This window comes from Mercenaria mercenaria, chromosome 9 (genome assembly GCF_021730395.1).
Source record: "Mercenaria mercenaria strain notata chromosome 9, MADL_Memer_1, whole genome shotgun sequence".
NCBI lineage: Eukaryota > Metazoa > Mollusca > Bivalvia > Venerida > Veneridae > Mercenaria > Mercenaria mercenaria.
Window position 1 is genome coordinate 14,045,246 of NC_069369.1, and position 22,402 is coordinate 14,067,647.

General features: G+C 34.6%; 1 protein-coding gene across 4 annotated transcripts in view; it reads left to right on the plus strand.

The window, feature by feature from the left end:
• Window positions 1-22,402, plus strand: part of LOC123546515 (interstitial collagenase-like) — a 119,029-nt gene that overhangs the window by 35,047 nt on the left and 61,580 nt on the right. The window lies entirely within an intron of this gene.

Consider the following 22,402-nt stretch of genomic DNA (forward strand, 5'->3'; position numbering starts at 1 on the left):
TTTTCATGATAATGTCTGTGTGGATAAATATATTTAACTTGTGATTGAGCAGCTTTGAAATGAAACGAAGTTTCCTGTTTCTGAGACAGAAATACTTTGATGTAAAATTTTGCGCAACATGAGGTATTTTGATTTTTTACGAATAATGAATATATCTACAAAGCTAATCTCTCAATTATTTAATGTTGAATTTAGTGTTGACGCTTTTTACAAGCGCATGTTTTAGAAAAAATTGTCAAGATTAACGTCTATAAAACAAGTTGGATTAGAATTAAAGAATTTACAAATAAAATCTAATTCACTTAATTACAAAATAAAGGAGCGTCAGCGTTTTGGCTTGAATGAAACATTTGTATAAGGAAGCATGAGGGTTAAATGATATTTATATCAAATGGATTATCTTTCATGAGGGGTACTATGAACACTACAGTGGTGGGTACTGTGAGCACATCAAATACAGCTTACAAATGTTCTTATATATATATATATATATTTCCTAGTACAACAAAAATGAAACAAACATTGCATTCATTAGAAAAGTACAGGTAGTCTGACACCTGTTCAACTGTTTTAAGAAAACGGGCATAATTTGAGCATAACATTTCATTTTTTTTTTTTAGAAATTTGGTAAGTTTAGATATCATATGTAAATTACTTCTTATAATTGTCATGTCACTGACAGAAATGCTAAAAAGTACTGAAAATGATGTATGTGAATGTAATCGTTTGTTCGAAATAAAGAAGGAAATGAATTAGTATCGTGCAACCTATATGGTATAAGGGAGAAAATGTCATTTAACAATATATTGAAAAAGCCACACAGTTTGGGCATTGCATACATACTGTGGAATCACATTAAGGTTCATCAAATTATCTGTTCGATTCTATTTTTATCGTAGTTTTGTGATTTCGACTTTCGAGATAATGGAGTTTAGAAATAAAAATATCGATGGTCCAAATGGAACACTGTAATTTCTTAAGAAGACACTTTCCCTTAAACTATTTCTCAAAACCTTGTCCTGTTGTGAAAGCCTTGAAACCAATGTTGTGTACTAACTGCCATATTTTATGCACTCGCATAAAAAGTTTATCTAGTAATGAAAATATTACTTCTTCGCGTTTAAATCTTGCAAAGTGTTTAGTCAAGTGTTTCCTGCAACGTTTTACATGATTATTCTACCATAGACGAAACACATACAGGACATAGTTGCCCGCTTCTGATGAAAGAAGAACGAGTGTTTCTTTTGTCTGAATTGGTAATGCGCATGCCCAAACACAATTTCAGATTGTTTAACGACAGTCGACTAGGACGTTGTGGCAACGTTAAATGTCGCAACGCCGCTAAATGTCGCAACCACCGTTATATGTCGCAAGGTTGACGTTAAATGTCGCAACCACCGCTAAATGTCGCAAAATCGCCTGCCGCTAAATGTCGCACCTTTAACGTTAAATGTCGCAAAAATTTGCCCATCGTTATATGTCGCAACTCCAACGCTAAATGTCGCACAGCAAAATAAGAGTTAAACAGTCTTTACAACTTAGAGATAAGATAAGAGGTTATGCATGCTTGCATGCATCAGTATGCAATGTGTTGATTTGGAAGGGCTGAAATGACCTTTTACTCTAATCTGCACGTTTGCTTTTCAGTGGTCCCGCACCATACATACGTTATATATTCTATATCTAAAGGTTTGAGCACTAACGTAGTACTCGCCACAGTACCAAATTTATTTCAGGTCTGAACTATGTAATTCTATGGAGTCCTGTTTAGCTCATGAGATATTAAGCTCGCGCTCCGTATTGTCTCGCGTTGTATCGCATGTCTTTAGTCGACCTTAATTTCGTTACACAACAGCCCGGGGCCAGAAATTGTTGATGGAGGAGGGGGTGGGGATGGAGGGGGGTGAGGGACCAGTTTAAAACAAAAGCGTCATCGGCGACGTGCGGTAGATACGGGGTTCCTCTATTCGTATTTGTGGGAAAGTTTTTTTATGTACAGGTATGAAATGCTGGCCTGTGGTGCATTTTTGTCTATTTTTTTGAGGTACGTACTAGAGGGGCACTCCCCTTATTTTAGGTGGTTAGGGTCTTTTCCCATTCACAATTTTGAAATACAGGTATGGAATGCTGGACTTTTACTGCATTTTTTATTCAAAATTTCGGTGTATGGGAGGGGTTATCCCTGCCATTTTCGAGGGCTCAGAGGCTATCCCCGGGAACGTTTGAAAAGCAGGTATAAAATGGTTGCCTCTGGTGCATTTTTTGTCTTAATTTTAAGGTACTGGAGGGGTACTCCCCTCATTTTAAGGGGTCAAGGGTTCTTCCCCCTTGGGGAATTTTGAAATATAAGTATAAAATGTTCGCCTCTGGGGCGGTTTGGGTCTGCATTTTGAGAAAATATTATTTCCAAAGTAGTCGGGTGCAACTTAGATGAGTATAAGTCACTAATAAGCCAACAAGGATGGGGTTGGGGGTGGGAGATCGGCTCGGGCCGCGATCCGGGCCTGTTACACAACAGGATGTTTAACTACGCGGCACGAAGACTGTAACTGTGTTTTGTACCACCTGTAGAAAACGAATATTTTCTATTAATCAGCCATGGATTCTATTTCTTTGTTTGGAGGTTTACATTTCAAATCATAAGGTAACTATCAAGCTTCAATGGCGGAGAAAGATCCTATGTGGCCCTTTGTACATATTTTTAGGTAAAGTGGGAATTTTGATATTATTTTACTTTTAGTCTCTTAAAATTGTTTGGTTTAGTCTCATTCCCCTTATTATCCTACTTTTCCGCCTACCCACACATAACCACCTCTCTCTCTTCCCCCACCCCCTTCAGAAATGTAAATATTTATATTTTCTATTAATTGTCTTGGTGCTGTGTGTTTGTGTCTTAGATTTCTGTGTCGTTATTCACCCCGTTCCCTACCCATACCCAACCCCCACAAACAAACAGTATCATTACCAAATCGTATTTAGTTAGAAGAAGCCTCAGAATATTTCTGTCCTAAAACACTGGTCCTATTACAAAATAATAAATATTTTTCTTGCGTGACTGTTCAAACAAGGTGGAACTCAGGTGAGCGATCTAGGGCCAACAAGGCCCGCTTGTTGCTATACGTAACAACACTTATCATTAAGATAATTATTTGTATTACAAAACCCTGTTAATTTTTCTTCCTTCAAAAAAAGTAAATATACACAAGGAATTGATAGTCATAGTGTCATAGTGCGACGTTTCGCGTTGGTGTTGCGACATATAACGGTGGGCAAATTTTTGCGACATTTAACGTTAAAGGTGCGACATTTAGCGGCAGACGATTTTGCGACATTTAGCGGTGGTTGTGACATTTAACGTCAACCTTGCGACATATAACGGTGGTTGCGACATTTAGCGGCGTTGCGACATTTAACGTTGCCACAGACGTACCTTTTATCCTTGATTAGTTCAGCTTAGAGTTGTTCGTGCTAGAATATTACAGTACTATCAATTAAATAAGTCTACGCTTCATATTCTTTTACCCTTTGATCTGACGAGACTTCTAAAATCACAAGTAGGTTACATCCTAGTGTCCTTCATATTTTATGCTTTGAAAATATAATAAGATGTAATTTATATAACTTTAAATATTATCTCAGAAGGTTCGTTATATATTAAATGAAGTAATTGTACGGTATCTTGTACGTCACATACAGTAAAATGTATTCAGCTTATAAAATGTCAAGTATGTTATGTAAAGTATGTTATGTAAAGTATGTTATGTTAGTCTATTTTGAATTCTAAATGCAGCATGTGTAAATATTCTGTATAGAAATTTTTGCACGATATTTGTGTTTTAATTTTGTCAATATGATTGTTTTATTCTGTCATGCAGAGAGACGTTAGAATACATCTTACCATATGTTGTTTATCTTCGATTAATTTTTTCACTCATTTCGTGCATGTTATGACATAATTAGGTAAATATATAGATTACATAGATAACTTTAAAGTCGCGTTAGCAATGAAAGAATAGCAGGTATCAATCTAAATCTCTAACGTGATAAATATTTAGGTTTATGTGACAGATATACAGTTTCACAACACGTTATTGATAATACTTGAGAGGATTTACACATTTCATAGTATCTCACGAACGGATAATCAAACCCTGTCTGCTATTTTGTTGGAATGTGATTTATCAAAGATCACCTTCTCCATGTAACCGCGCAAAATTTAATCAGGAATAGACTGTCTCGCAACTATTTTGTATCTATCCGACATTATCGTCACTGACCGGAAAATTTGGCCTGCTCTATCACAACCTTTGAGACAGCCGTGAACGTGATCACAAACTTACAAGTTCTCATGCCCAGTAAAAAATAGTTCAACATACTTGGAATATATACCAATGACGCAGTAATTTTCTGCGAATAACTATCGGCTGCATGCCTTTACTACTTTACAGGGCGTTTGAATGCATAACTGTATGTATCACCAAAGCGCTGTATTATATTGATGATATGGTTAGTCGAATCAATTCCCATATGTATTGGGTTTCTAACTATCAAAGCGCTGTTAGCGCTTGTGCCATTTTTGGAATGGATTGTTTTTTCATACACGTACTAACATAAACCACCTTCCATCAGTACTGTACTATCAGTACTTTGATTAAATTGATGCGTTCTGTCCGTCCGAAGAATTCCTTTATAGATTTAATCGGAGTGTCAACAGTTACTACGAGTTTTGATGTATAGACTTGTAGATATTTTTCACCCTGTAATGATCTTTATGTTGTTGCGCCAAATATTGGCTGAATTTCATGTCGTTGTCATTGGTTTGATTATTTCTTCGAAGCTACTACACATATAAAGTTATCCTGAGTGTTTGTTGGCTGACGTTTGGTGTTTGGGGAGATTGATGTACATAGTTTTGTGAAATATTTGCATTTTGTTTGTATTTTTATTTAATTTACACGTGTCCTTTTTCGGAATTACGTTGGTTTTCTCAATCGATTTCTCTTTACACACTACACAATGATTTACTAATTATCACCTGCAGCTATTCGCGTCAAACATCAATAGAATAGAGGTGAACTAATTGATACTGGAGGGAAATCTCGGCCAAATGTTACTCTTTTAACTACAATAAAACAGTTAGGGATTTCAAAATACAGAGGTATAACATGGAGTTATGTCAATATGGGATGTAAATGAATTGGTTGATTTGAATAATTTACAGGTACTGCATGAAGCAATCACAATAATTTAAAAACAAATATTTCAAATTGTGTTAATGGCCAAAAGCTTGAAATTCGGCAGCATTTCACCAAAAATGTTTCTAAAATTAAATATGAATCCCTATAATAGGAAAAGGTGACACAACACAATCGAGAAATATTTGATGATATGGTAAGCCGAATCAATTCCTATATGTATTGGGTTTCTAACTACTACCACCAACAATACAAAACGTGTTTCTAGAGGAAGAATGACCTGCATTCCCTGTAACGGGTAAAGTTTTATAAAACATTGTCTCCACCCCTGTAAACATGAAGTCATTGGGCCAACGACGAAAAACCGTCAAAGGATAATCGTTGTTGGGCCACTGTTGGCCCAACAATGATTAATAAGTATTGTAAATACAGCTGTTGGGCCAACGTTGAACCAACTTTGAATTTCAGTCACAGATATCTCTGCATTGGCCCGATATTGATTTTCAGGGAAAGACTTATACAGAGAAAACATCGTTGGCCCAACGTTGGGCCAACGTTGGTCCATTAGAAGTAATAATATAATAATTGTATATTTTACAGGTCACTGTTTTATCACAAGCCCCCACAGGTATACACAGGTTGTGTAGCTGTAACATGCAATATTTAATCAATTATTAAACACTTTTCTGCACCAATTCGTAATCAGTTAAATTTGGGCTAATTAAACTAAAAACTTATCTGCAGCCGTAATGATATTTTGAACTATTTCAAATCTACTACCTTGAAAAAATTGTGAAAAAAGTATTGAAAAAACCCTTACTAACTCTATAACAAATATCTAATTTTATACAATCATAAAATGTTTACAATAAATCTGTTGAATATTCCAGAACATGAACTCTCGTTAACCCGAGTTATGTAAGAAATCTCAGAAAATGTGGTTAATTTTACTCTCTAGGCCAGATTTCTAGCTTTATAGACATGTGAAGTAAAGGAAACTATTATACATGTGATAGGTCTAGATTTAACAAAAACCCGGTCTTCCAGCTACAAACTGTAAGTAGAAGTGTTTTTTTTTAAATATTTTTTGTTAAAGGTATGGAAACTTATACAGAATTTCTTTTTATGTCCTGTATACATGTTATATCCTTATGACTTGAACATATGTTAAATACTAATATCTAAAGCTGGCGGATGGCACTTGTGTTGAGTATTAAATTCTGTAAATAAAATAACTCATTTTCTTGTTAATTCTAACATATTTGTCTCGGTTAAATACAGACAAAAATTAATTTCATACATTAGTTATTGTTATAAATTTGACGTAGATTGTTTAATCAACATTATGATTTTTGTTTTTTACAGGGTGCTGTTCAAAGGAGTAATAATGGAGTGCCTAGCACTGTGGTGCACAGGAAAAAATAAAAATATAAAAAGCTGCAACTTCAGTGAGAAAAGAAAACAAACAAACAGAACTTGGATATATAATGAGTTAATATACAGACAGTAATTCACTTTAGTAGGATTTAATTAGTGACTGAAATAAGAAAAATATTTAGATTTATAAAAGACTGGAATCAATATTTTACATGTTGTAGTGATGAAATATTCTGTTACATTTCTTCAGGAAAATTGCAAACAAACTTTAAATAAATGTTAGATTTCTTTTTGTTAAATGTTAACAAAATCACAACTATTTGAAAATAAAACATCTTTTAAACAATGCTAGTTTTAGTCTTTTTTCAATTTCATAATCGTTGGGATAGCGTTGGCATCCATCTTTGGCCAACAAAGAAACAGAGTTGGCCCAACGTTGGACCAACCGTGATAGACGAAAAAATGCTGTTGGCCCAATGGAGGACCAACGATGAGTGTAGGATATCAGTTGTTGGCCCAATGGAGGGCCAACGATGAGTGTAGGATATCAGTTGTTGGCCCAATGGAGGGCCAACGATGAGTGTAGGATTCCAGTCGTTGGGCCAACGGTGTACCAACCGTTGGGCCAACGTTGCGCCAATTAGCAAAATGGCGTTGGGCCAACGTCGGAAATCTTCGTTGGGCCAACGAAGAGTCTGCCGTTGGCCCAACGTTGGGCCAACGCATGTCTGCTATCTGGGACCAAATCAGCCTTTTCTTTCCAGAATGGAGAGAGGAAAAGGATTACGCTATATGTTGGACTGCTGTCATGCGACGTGCAAGACTCGAAACCAGTGTTATTCCCCTTGTAACCTGTTTAAGAATAAAGCGTTTAAAGAATAATATACAAAATAACGCCATTTAGGGCCTCGCGAAACAGCACAGAGGGCAATTACAAAAGCAGTTTAGTAGAAGTTTACTTTCAGAACTGCCTAGATTAGGGAGGTTTCCCTCTGTCCCGCCGTCAAACTGTAATAGCGCTAAACAGAATCATGTAGTGTGACTCATAATTATTTGATCATTAGTTCTTTTTAATAGAAATTTATAATCTTTATCATATGGTATAAGAAAATTGCCGGGATATGTGCATTGTGCTAACAATTATCTTATAAACATTGTTAATTGCTTAGACAATAGTATATTAGTTTAACTGCAAAAGTCATTTAGATGTCATGATTGCTCTTTGAAAGAAGAATTTTAGTGAAAGTTCTTGAAAAAAATCAACTGTTTAAAAAGGTAATATAACCTGCCTTGTGCAGTTGTATCAAGACTAAAATAACTCTTTCAAATACGTATGACATCTTTTTCAGCAAGTTTCTTGTGATGTGCAGTGCGTGCAGGTGTTATTTATGAATTAAAGTGCTGCAACATATATTTTTCCATTTTTCAGCAAGAACGTGATATTTGCTTATCTTCTATATTGGCAGTTTATCTGATAGGTTTGTATGAATGCAAGCCCGCATATTTCTGTGTTGCGGAAACTGAGTTTTATCATTTTTTTGTGATATTCGTCTAAGGAGGAATGTTAATGTAAAAGAAAAAAGACGATTTTATTGCATTTCTATTTTAGCACACTCACGTTTCAGTTTGAGTTATGCATTCTCTGTGCACAGTATTTTTGGAATGGTTTCAAGTTATAGGCATGTATCTTTAAAATAAAATTTTGAAGAAGTCCTTTGAATATTTAATTTCGTACTTGTTATATTTTTTCTTCGGCACATAAAGTATTTGTAAGACGGTATTCATAGTTTATATAGCAGCTTTAACGTTTATAACATAGTTATAGATCAGGAAGTGTTTCTTTTGTGTTTAGTTTTCTAAATATTTGACCAGAAGGCTGAAAGTTTTAAACCTGGTCACAACAATCATAGAACTTTTCTTAGAAATTGAATATACACTCTAATCTTCAGGATCAAGTTGTCTTTTTTCATTACTTCATTTAGACTAAAACATTATTTGCAGGGACAATTAAAACATTACGTTTCAAATATTTTCAAAACATATCCGTCATATCATATTTTAACAAGATAGATTTATTCTACATCTTCAATTTCCTTGTAAACAGTTCTGTTTTTGAAATTATGCAACGGTAAGTGGCAAGTCACTATTCGGTTACTGTGCGCTCCAAATCTCACTATTAACCCTTATAAAGTTACATGACAGTGTAGTGAAAGTATACCCCCCCCGCCCCCCTTGTGAATCCCGAACACTTAAAATCGTAACAAAGTAGTACAGCTCCTGCAAATAAATATTACAAAATGGGGAAATAAAGAATGTACTGAATGCCTGATTATTAAGAGAGACACAATTAAATCAAGGGCACGTACTAAACTGGTCAGAACAAAAGTTTCAAAGCAATTTTCATGGAGTATTCTGCCTGCTCCGTCGCACACAATCAAAGGGAAAAGTGTAGCACACCAAACTGTAAAAGAGCAGCACACCAAACAAACGGTCATAACCTCTTTTTAATAGTACCAGCTATAACTGGACGTTTTCAGTGCAGTGCGTGAGTAGAAGCACCAAAGGTTGTTTTTTCCTATTGTTTTCCAAGCAATAGTGTACATTACACCAATTATATTTCTTTGAATGGCAACTTATTTACGTGAAGAAATTCATAATTTACCCGTTTATGCACAATTTTTTTCGAAATCTTCCGAGATGTATTACATTTATAAGTTACAGAAGCAGTTTGGATTTGCACTATTTCACCCATATGTCAGTGTATCTTCATAATTATTATATATTATTACAATGCGACACCAGCCTTATCATACAAAATCTTGCTATGTGATATGAAAATATATATAGTGTATCAAATTGCTACGGGAAAACTAGCAATACCTTAATACGCGATAGCAACAAAAAACAGCAAAAGTTCACGTTGCTGAATAAAATATTTCAGTTCTTATCGCAGACCTGGGTCAATGTTATTTTCATGAGTTAAGTTTTCCTCTTTGCAATTTTTATCATGTAAAAGATGTTATGAGCGTCGCGGAATGAAACAGTAATTAGATTAATGCATATTAGCTTCAGTAGTACTGCACTTTTATCATAATAATGACAGGAAAATGTACATCCGGCATGTGTAATATATTTCAAACATTGTCAAGCTGAGCTGGTTATAAAGATGTGTCTGTAGCAAAGATTGCTTCTCTGCGGAATCAAACTTTACCAATGGTGGAATTCCTTCTTCAGAGGAATCTAATCAGCTGGTCCATAGCGGTTGTACTACCTAAGTGAACTGCGCCAGGAATTACGGCCTGATAAGTCTTTTACTACTGCAAAGACACCACTTGAGCTTTGATGTTGTAACATGAATCTCAGCACCACACGTCTAAGCAACACATAAAATCATTACACATCTCAACGCCATAGAAGACACAGACCAGAGGAATCTAATCAGCTGGTCCATAGCAGTTGTACTACCTAAGTGAACTGCGCCAGAGATAATGGTCTGATACAGTCTTTTACTACTGCAAAGACAGCATATGACCTTTGATGTTGTCACATGAATCTCAGCACCTCAGGAAAAATATTACACGTCTCAGCAACACATAAATTCATTACACATCTCAACGCCATAGAAGACACAAAACAAACATTAATATCTCCCCCGCAAAAAAAACAACAAACAAACAAAAAACCATTACTCATGTCAACACCAAAGAGCAAACCTTGTTGATATTTTAAATTTATTTTTAAGCCATACATCCCACACGCTTTCGTAATATTATGTCACTGAAAAATCTTCACAGTTTTCTAAGAAAGACACAGTGTTGTATGTGTAAATGACACAAGGTGACAAATAGGGTGATAAAGGCAGGGTAGATATCTTTGAGATACTTTCACAGTCATTCATAGTTACTGTAAAGCCTTTTTTAAGTCAGCAACACTTACTGCCATTTCATAATTGTTTGCCCTTATTTTTCTTTTTTTAACAGTTGTCTATAACGCAAGATATGATACTATCTATCTTCAGATGTTTGTTGAATATAAAGAAGCAACTTCCTGGTGTCATTTTTTTCGTCGATAATCTAAATATGTAAAAAAGTTAATTTTTCTGTCAATATTATTCATATTTTCAACAACAGTGCCACCAATCTTCAAATACATTTGAACATTGATAACATACTGTCTTTCCGAATGTCAGATTATGCGATAGAAATGTCAGAATATTGTTATGTTACCGTAGGCGCCACTGATCAGTTAAAACAATCTGCATTTTTTCAATATATTCTGCTGTTCCTAATCAGTTTATGAAATGCTAAGGACTTCGGACACTATCATATGCTTCTAGCCTACATTTCAAATGCAAATTTCTCCTTAAGTATTTAAACAATACCCAAAGCGTTTCGAGTCAGTGATAAACCAATGTGTTAGTTAACTTATTACAGCAGAAACTGGTTTGTATCTGTTCCTATCAAGATGTTTTTTCTTATTTTATATAGGCCAGGATATATTTTCTTGAAAAAATAAAATGTTTAAATTTCCGTGAAAATATAATGTCATCACTTTACGGATGTTTTAAATATTTTAATTCCAGTCGAAAAAAGTGACAAAATCTGTTTATTTAAGGAAAAAATAACATTTTAAGATTAAAATCCTATAAATAAATAAAAAAGGGAACGATATTTTTCCAAACAACCTGTACTTGATTTATCTATACACTGTTCATAATGTAAAGTTATTGACGCATTACATTGTGTGAACAGGTATACATGTATAAGTGACCGGTCAGTTTTATTACAGTGGTTCAGGTAATTATTTAAGTACATGTACATGTCTGTATAGCTCTGTTATAAGTGATGGCAGCTATTTGTGTGATGTATAACATTAATAATAAGAAAAGTCAGTAATCTTATCAAGGCCGTAGGGTGGGATTTTGTTTAGGATAAGTACCAGTGGCACACATAATATTTGAGCCGCGCCATGAGAAAACCAACATAGTGCAATTGCCACCAGCATTGATCGATCCTGACCAGCCTGCACATCTGCGCAGTCTAGTCAGGATCAATGCTGTTCGCTAACGGTTTGTCTTATTCCAAAAGACTTTGAAAGCAAACAGCATGGATCCTGACCAGACTACGCAGATGCTCAGGCTGGTCTGGATCCATGCTGGTCGCAAAGCCACTATGTTGGTTTTCTCATAGCACGGCTCATTTCGCTTAAACATGTAATAAAAATGTATCCGAAATGACAGTTCTATCTGAGGCTTGCCTAAGGAAGCTGGATCGGAAAAAGTTAAATCCGGATAAGTCTGACAACAACCCATCTATAGATAATGTTGTCTATTCAGGGCTGAAGTTGTGGGCAAAACATATTCGAAAGGTTGAAGCAGGTCGCTGCTTAAAAGTTCCACCTGAAACTCGGCTGGACCGTTTAGTTCGTGTTCGCGTCTAGCCGTATTTGTATATGCCATCTGCATGGAAAGCGACTTGACACATCACTTTCGTGGCATCACACTGAATGTGAAACCGTCACTGATATGACCTGCCAAGAAGCTACTGTTCTTGACCTATGCATCACAGGCATATCAATGCCAAGCTTTATTTCTGTTGGATAGACTATAGTCAGGATCAGATAAAATGCTGTGCACATATTGCCCCTTTTTTTGTTGTGTTTAGGCCTAGTCCGCCGCAAAGAAAATCTTCAATTCAGTTTTTACTGAAGGAAGAACATGAAGTGATGAATGCGTGTCACATGTAGTATGTGTCTAAAAGAAATAAATATAAATGCACAGAAAAAGATGAAGAAATAAAGAAATGAAAAATGTATAAAAAATACAAAAAAATAATAATAATAATAAAAACAAAATGGAAAACAAATTACATCCTGGTGTGCGCGTCGCGAGGAGGGCATGCAGAAGATTACCTGGTGTGTTGCTAGTATTTTACAGCACACATTTGCCAATCTACTACAACAAACAAACAGGATATGCGAATGAAACTTTAACCCAATGAATAATAATGAATTAACAGTATTTGCTTCTCTCACTACTCTACATGTATAACATGCCTATATGTGCCCATTCAAACATTTGTATAGTATTTTAGTTACAAACAGATGTAAAAATATGTGACTATCAAATTATTAAAAATGAATATAAAAAGTATTGGTTACTTTACATTTGGGAACACCCTGTAGTTATATTTTTTGTTTAAAAGTACTGTTCCACCCCTTGCATCAACACAATAGTCATAGAAAATGTGTATAATTAATATCTACATATGCTGGTCAAATATGGTTTTGATGCACGGGGGGGAACAATGTTCTTTAAAGCAAAATAGCTTTTATATGTATATAACAGGGTTCGTAATTCTATTTAGAGCAAAAATTACCATTTTATGAAAAAATATTGAAAAATTTGACTTTATGAAATAATCTCTAATATGTATTTTGATGGTATATGTAATTAAATACTTATTTCTTAGTGGTTTATTTTTCACTCTTTGAGTAGGCAAATTCATATAGAAAGTGTCCGAAGTCCTTTGAAGGAAAAACTGTCGGAATACATTTTCACAGGAAAAACCAATTCTTCACTTTGAGTAAGAAATTCTTTATATGCCTGTGTATCCAATACGTTTTCAATAAAATGTTACGGACGGACGTACGGATGTAAGGAAAGCAGCAGTGCTATATGCCCAATTCATAAATGCTGGGGCGTAAACACGTGTTAGGGTTTGGTTTAAACTTTTCCATAAGTTGACTAAATTAACAGGGTTAATGCTTTATGAAAATAGCAGTTTTATATTTGACGGTAAGGATATATGAGCAGCACCATGAGAAAACCAACATAGTGCGTTTGCGACCAGCATGAATCCAGACCAGCCTGCGCATCCGCGCAGTCTGGTCAAGATCAATGCTGTTCGCTAACATTTTCTCTAATTCCAATAGGCATTTAAAGCGAACAGCATGGATCCTGACCAGACTGCGCGCAGGCTGGTCTGGATCCATGCTGGTCGCAAACGCACTATGTTGTTTTTCTCATGGCGCGGCTCAAATAATATAAAAACAATGGAGTAGTTGTATCTACTTCTACCGAAGTTAGGATGTACCAACTTGGCATTTACTCTTCCTTGTTGAGACCGTAGCGTCGTAGTCTAATGACTAAACAAATTTTATTGAAATTATTAATCGAAACTTACGTTACTTCTAGAAGTACTGGATGCAAAATCCTGTTTGCAAGCATGACTGAAATGTTGTTTAGGCAACCCTGTGATACAAAAATGTATGAATGAGAAGCTGATTATACCTTTCTAATATATCAAAACCAGTGCAGCAAATGTTACCTGGGTAGTTGAAACATAATGCATTTACTTATCTTACTGCTTACTTTGAATTGTAAAATGGCCGTCTTCCAAACAATTCATTTTAAACGTGTTCTGATGGCACATTCCCTTAAAGATAAGACCAACAAACGTGTTACAAGATCGATGGGAAATAATGCATTAGACAAAGTGAAAACTCTGATACACCTTTGCACAAATTAATGGAATATTAGAGCTGTAGAAACACGATATTATCTGAACTCATAATTAAACAAAGTTTCTGCTTAGCTTTCCTATTAATGATTACATGGCGTGTTGTGTAAATAGGTCTCAGCTTTGTGGTACATATTTTCATCAAACTTGCTCACTTGTTAAGTAATGACAAAAATAACCTAGTATCTAGTCATTCGTTATAATCAATGAGACTGATTCCAATGGCATCCATACATCAAAATATGAATTACGTTTGCCTGCAGTACCTTTTGCATCCATGTTAAGTGTATAAAGTACATAAAAAAGACGAAATATGGACTTAAGACCCTTTCACACTTTCCGAAGCATAAACATTTATTACACGAAGGAAATTTCTAAAAATTTCTGTATGTCTGTCAGTGGAGACCTGAGGCAAGTGCTAACACTTTAAGACAGCCTTAAGAACGATTTTACTAGGTTCGAAAATTGCTCTGTTGCATTTTGTTGTTTTATTTTCCGGGTGCGATACCCGAGGTACTTTTAAATATAAAAACCGTTAAAGTCTGACCGGATCTTGGAAATTTTACTGGTAATCTTCAACGAACTTCATTGTTATAAGAAAACTCATTAGCTGTGTTAGTACGAAAGGGTTGCCGATTCATTGTAGATCAGTTTTGTACAATGTTATCGAACGCTATTTAACTACTGATCAGTCTTTATGCAGACCATGTGCTTTAGAACAAATAAGATATATAAGCAGAGCTTTTAGCGATATAGTATCATGACGTTTTGCGGTGCCACACCCCAGCTTTCAAAGCCATACAATAATTTTAGTGGCAGGAAAATGACATAAAGTCATACTAAAATGTTCCATGAAAATACACATTACGACCTACAATGTTTAGTGCGTGTAAAGGTTATTACTCCTTTGAAATTCCGCCACAGCAATAAAGCAATAATTTCTATTTTAAGAAATATATTCATCATTCATCAAACATAACAAAAACATGATACTGGCTTATCTTGTATATTGTCAGTTTATACGATAAGACTGTCTCAGACAAATGAATTTATTACAGAAAGTCTGCAATAATTCACGGTATAACTGAATGTGCATTCTGTATTTGTTGGGAGAGCAAGAAAAGTATTTGATTACAGTTTTTATTTTGGGAGACCAAATATTTATTTCTCGCTTTGGTACAAATGCATTTTGCAAAGTGCTTAAGACACCATTATGTACGATAGAATAGATAGTTTGTCTTATGATATAGCTACAGTAAAACACCGCTCGCTCGAGGTCGCAAGGGGATGAGCAAAATGCTCGAGTTATCCATGGTTTCGAGCGACCCAAACATTGACCAACATACGAAGAAAACTAAAGTTTGTTTTACCAACTGTCATTGGGACCGTTTGCAGGGTAAACGGTGATGCGTAATAATAACATACTTGTGACATTTTTCAAAAACAAACGTATTACAAACGTTATCTATTGATAGACGTTTCAATATATAATTTGTAAATGGCATATGCGAAGAAACAACTAAGACTTTTTTTATTCATCAACAAGTGCATATCATAATTATCGTCTGAATTTTATGAAACGGCTATATTATTTCCTTCATTTGCATGCAAACAATTGCTGATTAAAATACTAAGATCTCATAACTATCTTCTCGATCCCGCAGACAAGATGCTTTAAGTAATCAGTAATTGATCGATATTTGATCAATAAAACTTTTCTTTAAGATTTTATCAATAATTATTCTCATCATAAGATCAACTATACCGACAAACAAACATTTAAGATAGTCTGGGAATAGACTACGCAATTTTAACGGTAATTGAAAATGTTTAATTAACCGACACATTCTGACCGCCGAAGGTGTGAAAAATTTTGACACCTCTGCTCGATTTAGCCAGAAGTAACAAATAGTAAATTAATACATAGGGACCAGGTTTCATGCTCGAGCGATCGAGTTATCGATGCTCGACCCAGCCATGGTAATATCACATAGAAAATAGAAGGAAATCGGCCGGGACCACATGAATTGCTCGAGCGAGCCCGGGTGCTCGAGTCATCGATGCTCGAGCGAGCGGTGTTTCACTGTAGCTGATTACCAAGTAAACGTTTTGGCACACTACAAAATATATACTCGTATGATTTAAAAGTAGAATGTGTTGTATATATAGTGTCGCTCCGTTTTGGAAGAGCGAGCCACTTCATTTTATACGGCACCTTTGCCTTGTACACACTATTATAGTAGCTTTCCCTGCTGAAACTTCGATATTCCTTCATTCATTACGTTCTGTAGGCAATGTCAATTCAACCAATTTATCTTAGTACTAAATACGACGTCAACATCGAAATGATATTACACTAGTGTAATATCAAAAGTACGTAATCGCTTTATTTTAATCCTATAACATCAAATATTTGATAAAGGCTATCATTAGCTGTTTGTAGTGTATGGGTGTAAGACAACTGAACCTGCAATATGTCAGAATTGTTGAATCTGGTTGCTGCCAAATGTTACTGCATATACATATCATGCGAAGGAAAGCCGACATTAAAAGAAACTATGTCATTGCGTTTCCGTTTCAAACTCGTGTTTTGAAGTAAAGTAAAGATTAGAGCATCTTTAAGATGTAAAATTAATGTTTGTCCTACTTTTATAATATTATATATATTATTACAATATTTCATAAATATAACATTGAAATTACTATCCTAAGATGAATCAAGGACTGAAAATAAATTTCTTCATATATCATCTGAAAGAATGGACTGCAAAGATATCTTATCATTTGAAACTGGTAGCAGTGATGAGTTTGCAGCTTCTCAATCAAAATCACTTACATATTGATTTTAACATCATGTTTTTTTTCACTTGTTGCTTTGCTAAGGACAGACTTATACAGTATTTGTGGCAAATGATATATAGGATATCACTACAAATGTCTAACACATATAGAGGATATTACGTCTGATAGAGTAGCAGTAATAAATAGAGGATATTACATGCGTGTCAGATAGACTTGTACCTTATTACATGATTGTCTGATAGACATGTACACAGTATTTGTAGTAATTATGTAGAAGATATTACATGCGTGTCAGATAGACCTGTACCTTATTACATGCGTGTCTGATAGACCTGAACACAGTATTTGTAGTAAGAAGTAGAAGATATTACATGCGTATCCGATAGACTTCTACAGTATTTGTAGAAATGATAAGGTTTTCGTAAATTGCGCTGTAATGTCACGCCACTATGTACATTATATCAATAAAAGATTAACCAAATGTATCTGAAGAGACTTAAAAGTATGTACTATTTTATAATTATTACGATATGCAACTGTTTTAGACTTCCGTAATACATGCTTTTCAAGCAAGTTCGGTGACGTCAGAAAGTCTCAGTAGAGTTAATCAGGGTTTTATCAATCTACAGTAAGATAGCGAGAACGACTTCGTTATCAAAGTGCTGCCATGAGCATAATAATGTTCATGTCTTGAGAGATGTAGATAATACAATAGGTAACACTTGCTTGGAAAATCTAGTTTACCTACAAAATACTTGTGTATGTTCGTACTTCAAGAGTAAAATTAAATGTTAATATTAAAGGGTACTTCTTCGAGTTAAGGTTAACGTGACATTTTAAAAAAAGAACTGACGAATTAGCAATATAAGATTCTATGTTTGCTTCACGACCTTTTATCCAGTGAACCACTTGTAATATGCTATAGCGCGCAAAACATACTATAAACAATTAAGGGCATACTTACAAAAAAAATGCATTTTCATGAGCAGGAACATGTTTGTGTCAAATTTAAAAGTCACGCTTTCTAAAAAGTAATATGTTACGATTAAATGAAAGACTGTGACTTGTAACAAAAGTTTTGCAAGTCGTCACATAGCATGCCATTTATTATGATATCATTGTTCTAAAAAATAAGAGTTTTTTGTCCAACATTTTCTATGACAATAGCTCTTTCATTTTCTTGGGTAAGGTAAACTCGCATCTTTGCTGTAAATATCAATGTCATGCATGGCCGTTAAAAAGTAAAATTTGTCAATGCAATCCCGCCCGCTTAGCTCAGTAGGGAGAGCGTAGATCTACGATCGCGGAGCAGTGAGTTCGATCCCCGGGCGGGGCGTATGTTCTCCGTGACGGTTTTATAAAAGATATTTTGTCTGAAATCATTCGTTCTCCACCTCCGATTCATGTGGGGAAGTTGGCAGTTACAGGTTTGTAATGGTACAGAATCCAGGAACTCTGGTCAGGTTAACTGTTCGCCATTACATAACTGAAATACTGTTGAAAAAATGGCGTTAAACCAAAAACAAACAAACAAGTCAATGCAAGAATTATAACAGCGGGCAATGTACTTTGTTTTCTTGTGAAATGCTCTCCCGTGTACGAATCATCTTGTGAAATTGGTACTGCAACTTCTTAGGCTTCAACTAATGGATGATTTAGAGGAAAAATTAAAATTGCGATTATATATATAAGATTGATACCGACATTATGCATCAATGTACTTGATATTGTATAACATGTCTACCTAGTTTTTTATCTCTTATGCCTGTATCTTTAATAATAGCGTAGACAGAATAAGAAAAGCGCCTAATTCGAACAACATCAGTATTGCATCCTTCTTCAAATGCATTAATTTTTATTACATAAACATTGCCAAAAACTTTCGCTGTTTTTAGACCTTATCATCAAGACATGAGAATTCAACTCCAAAATAATTGGAAGTTATATTATGACAGTAGCTGGTTCTTTAAAAATACAGGGGGATCAGAAAAGAGTGTCTGTTCCGAATAGAGTTTTATTGAATTAGCTGTATGAAATTACCCATATCCGAGGCGAAAAATCGTTACTTAAACATGATTGTAGAATAAATGAACCATATAACTCGCGAATGAATCGACTAAGAGAAGAACGTTGTTTTCTATAATTGTTTTGCTTCTTTCCTTTCTATGAATTTAAAGTGTAACAGAAAAGCAATATTTAACAACAGTGCCATATTTCAGCGTTTAAGTTGATGCTTACATGCGTAGATTAATCCTGGTGTATGCAGCATTTGTACAGCTTGGTGCCATATATTATCGTCTTTGTTGATTCTTACATGCTTAACATAAACACAACCTGGTGTGTGTAGCATTTGAACATACTGGTACCATATTTCAAAAACTGAACACTTTGTTCAAATTTTGCAGAGGTGTAAAGCCGTTCAGGTACGACCTGGTTTATGTTATTGAACGCAGTGATACTAAAACATTGCTCATGGGTGGTGTGCTGTTTCGATGCCCATAAATTATTAACACTGCATGAATTGGACATATCTCACAGGTTGCACAGATACTGTTTGTTAAAGCAATTGATAGCTGTTACTTTGTAAGCTCATGCATCAATTTATCTTACTTTTAACATTGATCTGCGACTGGCCTTCTTTCCAACAATTATTTTGAAAACGTGTGCTTAAAAAGATAAGGCCAAAGTATATGTTATCCATTTTAATAGATTTTTTTATAAAAGCTCATTAGATAACATAAACTGTTTCAACACCTTTGTACACCTGGGATAATAAGATTATGTCTGTTTTTATGAATAATGAGAACACGGTAACTTCTTCACAGCTCACAGTTTAATTTCTGACAAGTTAGCGTTACCTGCTACCGGCAAAATGTAAGGATATAGTTTGCTCTTGGGATGTATGTAATTAATTTTGTTGAATATATCTTCCGCGAAACGTCACCGGATACAATACAAACATAGTCGAACAAAACTACATGTTCAAAGATCATCACTTTCCAGTTTGATTAAATGAAAGCCTACTTAACGGTTGGTGTGAAATGAAATTCGTTACTGATTAGTATGGATGATCCCATGTCTCACTGATTATATGTGATGAACAACTCAGTGCTTTAAGACAAGAGATACAAAAAATGTGTATCAAGATAACATTGCCCGTACATAAACAAAATCCTGTATATAACAATGTATCGTTATATCATTTTTTCGAAATGTATGACGGAACATACCTTTGGCTATAACACGAGAATAATCAAGCTCTAACAAGTTTTAAAAAATACAAGAGAAGGAGAAGAACGTTAAGATATTATACCGTTTAATAAGAGATAAAATGTCTTTGGAGATGTTATTTGATTTATATTTGCTTTATCTGAAATAAATATGTCAGTGATTTAGAAAGATAATTGCAACAAAATGCATATATGAATTTTAATGAAAACATTTAATTTATCAGAGCGTGCTAAATCGTCTTGTGGTATCTGTAAAAAATGTGTGTAAGCTTTGAATCAATTTTATCAAGATTTGCTGCAGGTCAGTGTTATGTGAGGCTGAATTAGATCATTTTATCTATTCAAAAGCAAAAATGAAAATTACACGCACATCACGGAAACATTGCTACAAGTTAGTATGAAGTAATTCGCGCCTTTAAAAACTTGAAAGAAGGTTATTTTGTAGTTGTTTATAATAAACGAAATAATAAATTCTCTCACGGACACTATTGAAAAAAAAGGATAAGAAAAAAAGTAGGTACGACACTGAGGCAAAAACTAACACATGTTTTGAAGAAAATTGATTTAATGAAAGAAAAACACGAGGAGTACATAATCAACCTGGATGTATGGCTTGTGATGCATAAGCAACAAACACAATACAAAATACCAGAAACCTCAACGCGGTGATTTAACATAGACGGGTTTTAAGGCAAGACATGCTTACGATTTCGCAATATCCATATAGTTCTCAAAGTACAGTTTGGACAAGTTTTTCTTGATATTTTTTTTTAAAAAAAATGTCCTCTTCATATCCCCGAAGTTCCACATACTATTAAAGAAAAAGAAGTTGAGATAAAAAGAAAGTTTTGGCTGTACACATTCATGTTGGTAAAGGTGAATCAATAACCTAAATGAAAAAACAGTCGTCAATGATATAAATATGAAAAATATGCGGTAACCTTAAACATTATTCTTGCTAGAAGTAATACTACTTATTCTTCAGGACAAAATCCAGCTAGAAAATAATAATATATTAAAATAATAGTTGGAATATACGCTATCATGTTTCCAGGCACGGATATCAGTTTCTCCACCCTACCTGTACTGTTATAGCATGGCACTTTCATCTATCAAAATAAACATTTAATCATTTAATGTAAAATATCATTTGCCAGAATTCAAATTTACTACTAAAACTCAAATTCGCCTAGTCAACAAAGTGAACGGAAAATCAAGTCAATGCCCTAGTCTTAAGTGTTTGTGTGCAGTATTATAATGTCGTGATAACAGAGATGATCCGATGAACCCAAGATATCTTAGGTTCGGTTCAAATTGAATGAATATTAAGATGAAACCATGATTTTGCAGATGGATGCTTGTATTCAAATGTTATCAAATACAATGTAACTGTAAATTAAAGGTAATTGTATACGCTGGTATTTAAACAGCTTGAAAACACGTTCGGATTGAGGATATTTTTGCATGTTTATTTAATCAGACTGAATAGCGTGGTGTTAATATATTTGATACATAGTGTCAGGTACCGTAGTGCTATATTGTCACAAAAGGACATTTTCTCTAATATTACGATAAACTTGCACCTAAATAGCAAATGACATAGAACCTGACAAGATTAATGTAATATGCGAGTGGAAAACCGTAGCAATCTTAAGGTTTTTGCACCTCGGACAGCGAATTAAACTTCATAATGCCGAAGCTTATTTAATTAATAGCAATGGTTTAGAGCTTTTAGTTTGGTTGGTTGACTGTGTGTGTACCTGTCTGACTGGTTGTGAGTCTCTCTGTTCATTTGCTTGAAATAGGGTTATTAATATTTCATGAAATGTTACATTATAAACCAATCCGACCAAACACCAAAGTGCGCATACATTTCTATTAGTTGATTTATTTTTCTGCACACTGTGTGTCGGAACCGTTACTTTTACACTTTTCGATGTGAAACAATAATCACGTTTTATAGTTTCATATGTGTTTGTGTGTGCGTGTGAGGAGGAGAGAGTTAACGCTTTATTTTTTCTGTAACTAGTAATCTAGTCATAATCAAGGTTTTTCGGTTCTTTGAATTACGAACACATTTTCTTCTGTTCCGGTCGTCCACAAGCTAGTGACCTTTTAACTAAAACATTACAAAGTGCTGTTAGGATAACGCTAGTATCTTTTCATCACAAACCGTGCTGTCACTACAACACTGGTGCCCTCTAATCCAGATAATTTGTTACAAAAAGGTGTTAACATTACGCTAGTGCCCTTTTATATAGCTAAAACATAACTAAAC